Raw genomic sequence first — 6,500 nt, forward strand, 5'->3', positions numbered from 1 at the left:
TCATCATCATCCTTAATTGTCTTGGCTTGTCACGCTTCAGATTGGAAGCTGGTTCCACACTTCTTCATCCGTCTAAGATCTCTCTTTTCAAGAGGTCTGTAATTAAATAGTCTCTGGGATACTCTGTGGTTGGAAATTCGTAACATGTGTTGGTTCTAGTTGTTCCAGTCAAGTGAATCAGAAGTTGGCCTATAGTAATCCTTAAATCTTAGTAATAATAGGTTTGTTTCTTCAGCGTGTTTGTGATGTTTTCATAACTGTTTGAAAATTGTTCCAAACTCAACTATTGCGCATGATCAGCAATGATCGGTTTGAAATTAACTTCATACCATCCCCGCACGAATGCTCATGTACTGTAAAACAATTTACTGATTGTAGATTGAGGCTGTAATTAAATGTCACAGTATATTTTAATAACTGAAGATAAGCATGGAGACATAAAACATTAATGCAAATAGTACGTGTGAGCCAGTCCATTGGATAAAAGTGAAGCACTACTGTTTTAATGCGCATATGTCAGTGTGATTTGAGATTGATTTGCGACTGATTCGCAAATTTTTCTCACCGTCAGGAAATGGTTTTCGTGACGGTTTGATTTGCTGCAAGAACGCCTGACTTTAATCAGCAAGAAGTAGTCAGAGTTTGAAGTTATCGCTGCATGACCAGAAGAGTCGATGTGCATATGCTCATGACGGTTGGAAACTGCTGCAGGAACAAACATAATGACATACTTGAGGATAGAACGGGCTTATAAGCTCAGTACCTGAAGATTATTATTATTATTATTATTATTATTATTATTATTATTATCCAAGTTCCCTTAACGTCGTCATGGCAAGTAAAGGGAATACTTTTATCTTTTATCATTATCTCATCTTCATTATTGGCATTATCATCAGTCATCATTTTCCGTAGTTACATAAATGCTGCGGTAAGGAAGAGACAAGATTGAAAGAATATGTGATGATGCACTTGTCATTGACTCAAGCGATGCACGCGATAAACATTAATGGTAAACAGAGGGGTTACTCTAAGTTCAGAAAACATTCGTGACAGCATTCCTCAATGCAGTGCAGTGGCTTAAGCAAGATTTATTATTCCGTAAACAACTAGTTTGAAAACCACGTCTCTTAGTAGTTGTACCGAGAAGCACACTTGAAGAGTGAATGTTATACAATGTTAATTAAGAACAATGCGCCTGTTTACCGCACATAAGTAATAATGAGCTGAGACTGTTGACTGATGACATTAGGCTGTTGACGAGCCTTGCAATCTCTTCTGCTCCCAGCAGTATATAATTATTTTATTAGGGTAAAGGTTGGTAAACTGTGATACGAGTAATATTGTGATAGTTTTTTTTTTTTTTTTTGAGAATTTATTACAAATTTTACTGAGCGAGAGAAGGACCGGTTTTGTGCAGAAACTTGTCCACGAACATTCCCTTAATACGTTGACGCAAAAAAAAAAAACCGATCTTCCTCTCGCTCTGTAAAATTGTAATAAATTCTCAAAAAGAATCTCATATCACAATTTTACCAACCTTTACCCTATATATCTGCCTCTGTACTACGTCACAGATTGGGGTGAGGGGAAAGAGAGAAAAGAGAGAGCGAGCAGAAGTTTGCAATGCTTTTTAACCGTTTGAGACACAGAACTCTTAATTAACAAATTTGAGGTAGATATTGATCTTCTTCTTCTTCTTCTTCTTCTTCTTCTTAATCTTTATCTTTCCCTTTTGTCTCACGGCGTGGATATTTGTCAAATGAAATAAAATACATAAAATAGAGATGAAATTTGCAAACAAATTAGGTGACTTTATTTGAAGCCACTATGGCACAACTTCACGACATTAAAACAAAATAGAATGTGTGGTGGATTCAAATGAAGATACAATGCACGGGGTTAATGCTCTGACACCCACGACCAAGATAAATCATTTGAAAGTTACCGGTCACTCACCGGCAGAGATATAATAAAAGAACTGTACCATGAGGTATTACATTGCTCGAAATGTTTAGGGGACCAATCCATCTTTTACTATATTTTTCTTTCTTATTTTGTTTCTCTCTTGTATGGAGGAGGAACCCGAAGGCTTGCACTGCAGCCTAAGGCTTATTGTGCTTACCATTTCTTTCTGTGAATGATTGGGCAGCCGAACGCCGCACCGTGAACTTAATCCGGACTATAGTATGGATTTGATGATGATATATGAATTAATGTTGGTTAAATGAGTCCGAGGTTCAACGTCGAAAGTTACCCAGAAATTCTGCTTCGATTAGTTGAAGGAAAACCTCGGAAAAAAAACCCAACCAGGTAACCTGTCCTAACCAGGATTTGAACCCGGACCCGCTCGTTTCACAGTCAGACGTTCTTTCTTATTTAATGGCTTTCCTTTATTTTTCCTGTTTCTTATCTTTCATTTTCTTCCTTTTCCTTTCCTTTTATACTGTCTTCAATATTTATTTCTAATAATTGTCTTTACTTCTTCAATTCTTACATCTTCGTGATTTTCAAAGTGGTTCCCTAATTCTTTGAGCAGCCTATAAATCAAGGCTACCTTTTAATGTCTTTCTCCCCTGCCCACTGCTGTTACACTATTTTATTATCTTGATCTAGATTTCTGTCAAATAACTACATTGCAAGTTCTGCGTAAGGTGTATGATGAATGATGTACGATGATACATTGCACTGTTTACTTTGCACTATGATAAATTTCAATACAAGTTTCTAAGCAAATTTTATGAGAAGTATCATTGTTCGTTTCTGGTTGGTTGTCAGTTGAGACGACCGGTGCAGTCTCCTCGTGGCCGTTGTGTGGAGTCTTTGTGTACATGCACGTGTCGCAGTGGAAATCGATATGGCGGCACTGAAATGTGCAACAGTCTGCATGTCTGCACGTGGAGGACCGAGTCCAGCGCGAATTGGATTAAGTGTGTGACAATACCCGTCTACAGGCAGCTGTCCTAAGTTCACTTCTCTGCAGTTTAAATACTGTAGAGACTCGTCTAGACATGTTAAATGTTGAGAAGTTTTATGTCGTGTATGTTCAAATTAACCCGAATACTCAGGTATCACATACAGTATTCTCTTTGTTCACCACAAATCTTACAGGATGTGAATTGAAATCGATCTTCTTCATATTCCGTGAAATGTATTGTAGGAAAGGTGGGGCGGAATTAGTTATTTGAATCTCGCCATACTATTTCTCTAAAATCGTTCCTCGCCTGAGAAATGTTAGAACGTCGCTTCTCCACGCCGAAAACTTAGGTTCAAATACCAGCGAGTGCAAGTGCAAAGGATCCAGAATTCACAGGTTATCTTTATTTGCTCCAAACCCGTTGATCACTATCTCATCTGAAGTTCTTAGGTTGCTTGGAACAGAAAAGAAGCTGTAAAGGCAACATAACTTACAGTTAAGAAAGAAAAGAATCTGTAAAGAGAATACAATCTATTTGAATATATAATATGAGAAAGCCTATTGTTAAGTAGGCTTATTGGTCCAAGAAGACAGCTTTGTTAGTCGTTCAGTGCCATCTCTCAAAATCATCAAGATGAAAATCTGAGTCGACCTGGTTGGCGGAGTTGGTATAACGCTGGCCTTCTACGCCCGATCTCGGGCCAGGTCGATTGCATTTAAGTGTGCTTAAATGCGACAGGCTCATGTCAGTAGATTTACTGGCATGTAAAAGAACTCCTGCGGGACGAAATTCCGGCACACCGGTGACGTTGATATAACGTCGGCAGTTGCGAGCGTCGTTAAATAAAACATAACATTTGAACATTTGAAAATCTGACATCTAACAGCTGTTCTCGAGGTACACGCTTTTCGCCTGTGAATATTCCACAGTTTGTCTATAATTTATGATCATCCTTGTCATCGGAAACCCTGTACAATCTCATCTTCCTAGGAAATTAACTTTGTGGAATTCCCACACCGAAAATTCCATACAATACAGCAAGTAACTTTATCAATTCTTGGAGATGACGCCGACGACAGAGTATTTTCTTGTGACACAGTGAGATTATAACCGTAGCTCAATAGTTTACCAATTTTACTAATTGTGTTAGGTTTTCATTTCTGGAAGATTCTATGACATTTCGAGGGAAAGTTAGCTACGAAGAATCCATCCATCCATCCAACCATCCATCTAGGTACCTTTAATGGGGAAAGTATAAAATATAAAGTGTTTTCGGGAATTAATTGTAGCAGAACTACTCTACATATTATTAAGGGGTTAGGTACAGCTTACCAGCAGTACAATTTTTGGAAATATTCAACATTTTTTTCCCTCTATTACTCTATCTTGTACAATAGTGAAAATTGGTATGTGTAAAACACTGTCCTTCTGCTATATGAAAAAAAAAATATATTTTTACGATTTAAAATATATATATATATTTTCAAAATTCAAAATAGTGGCAGTTCACTGTGCAGTGGAGCGTTTTCCTCATAACTCATAAACTTGTTAGCTTTTTCATGTTCTCTCGCTTTTATTTAATTGGTGAAACTCATGTTTACAATATCATGCTCTTTCAACTACAGTCTTTAATAAATAATATATATTTTTTTTATTTTATGTTAGAAGAAAATACTGATATTTGACTTTTTCAAAAATTTAATTTATTTTTTATCAGACAATCTATCAAAGGTAGAGAAGTGATCATGCATCATATTGTAGATATGATATGCATAAATACACACAAAAGATTTCACCACAGAATGTTGGATAGTTTTTGAGTTATGTGGGAAATGCTTCACCACTGCACAGTGAACTGAATTTTGAAGAAAAAAAAAATGTAAATAATTTTTTTTAAATCGTAAAAATATCTTTTTCATATAGCAGAAGGACAGTGTTTGCACATACTAATTTTCATTATTATACTGTACAAGATACAGTAATGGAGGAAAAAAATGTTGAATATTTCCAGCTGTAAGCTGTACCTAACCCCTTAAACGAAATGCATGAGTATCTCTCATTAACAGATAGGCCTAATTGTATTGCGTTTGTCATCGAACATCAATCAACAGGCATATTACCAGTGTAATTAATACTCATCAGTTCATCTATTCATTCTTTTATCAATACATCTATCCATGAATATTCATGAATTCTTCCAATTATCAGTTCAATCAACCACACTTCAGTTTATCAATCCAGCCAACCATAAATGTATCCATCTCCCACATATCAATTCATCCAGTCATCCATTAATCCATCAATTCATCCATTCACTCATTCATCATTTATATACTCATCCGCCCATTCAGTCATGCATCCATCAATTCTTCCGTCAACTCATTAATTCCATTTAATTCATGAATGGCTTTAGGGCATGGTTGCGCCCCACGATCAGGTAAGATGCAGCAGATAAAAAAGGATCCCTGTTTTGTGGGTATAGTTGCGCCCCGTTCCCATCAGGTACAGAAAAGGGGCATGGCATAGTTGCGCCCCGATGAAGTAGGTAGAGAAAAAGACATTACGGGAACTCGAATCAATCAACCTTATTGATTTCTTATTCGATTTAATATTCATTATCGATACCGTTAAAATGAACACCATGAAGTTGGTAGTACTTTATTAACTGTTTTTCTACTGTTTATGCAGTTATTATCGATAGTCTACCGTAAAAATGAACACCATGAAGTTGGCAGCACTTTATTAACTGACATATTCAAATGAGTGAGTTGTTTAAATATGAGGCCTAAGCAATCTTGACATTTTATTAGTGATTTTCACACCGTCTGTGGCACATAGTGAAGTTAATTTACCACTATAATATTTTTAAGTTATTTATTTATTTATTTTATGACAATCACTTTCGTGTGTACTATGCTCATCGGGGCGCAACTATGCCATGTCCATTCTGCTATCTGATTTCTAGGGGGAGCGCAACTATCCCATGCCTAGACATCTCAATTGACCGCCTGGCGCAACTATGCCATACTGTTAGATATATTATTATAACTAGGGCTAGGATTTTGATGAAATTGCATCTTTTTCTAGTAAGCCACAAACATTGCTGCTTTAGCATTTATATGTTATGCGGTAAACTAAGTGTTGTAAAACATATTTGTTAGGGCTTTTTTTGCATTTTTTGCCTCTTACAACTCATAAGAGCATTTTTTTTTGTTTTATTCGGCCATTTTTGCACTATCACCTTTACTTTTTAACTTCGCTCTAGAATATGCCATTAGGAAAGTTCAGGATAACAGAGAGGGTTTGGAATTGAACGGGTTACATCAGCTTTTTGTCTATGCGGATGACGTGAATATGTTAGGAAAAACTCCACAAACGATTAGGGAAAACACGGAAATTTTACTTGAAGCAAATAAAGCGATAGGTTTGGTAGTAAATTCCGAAAAGACAAAGTATATGATTATATCTCGTGACCAGAATATTGTACGAAATGGAAATATAATCTGTTATATATTTGGAAATATGTTAATCCTTAGTCAATAGATAAGACTGAGTTTTACGAAATACGAACATTAAGGGATG

The sequence above is a fragment of the Periplaneta americana genome, chromosome 15, assembly GCF_040183065.1.
Source record: "Periplaneta americana isolate PAMFEO1 chromosome 15, P.americana_PAMFEO1_priV1, whole genome shotgun sequence".
NCBI classification, from domain to species: Eukaryota; Metazoa; Arthropoda; class Insecta; order Blattodea; family Blattidae; genus Periplaneta; species Periplaneta americana.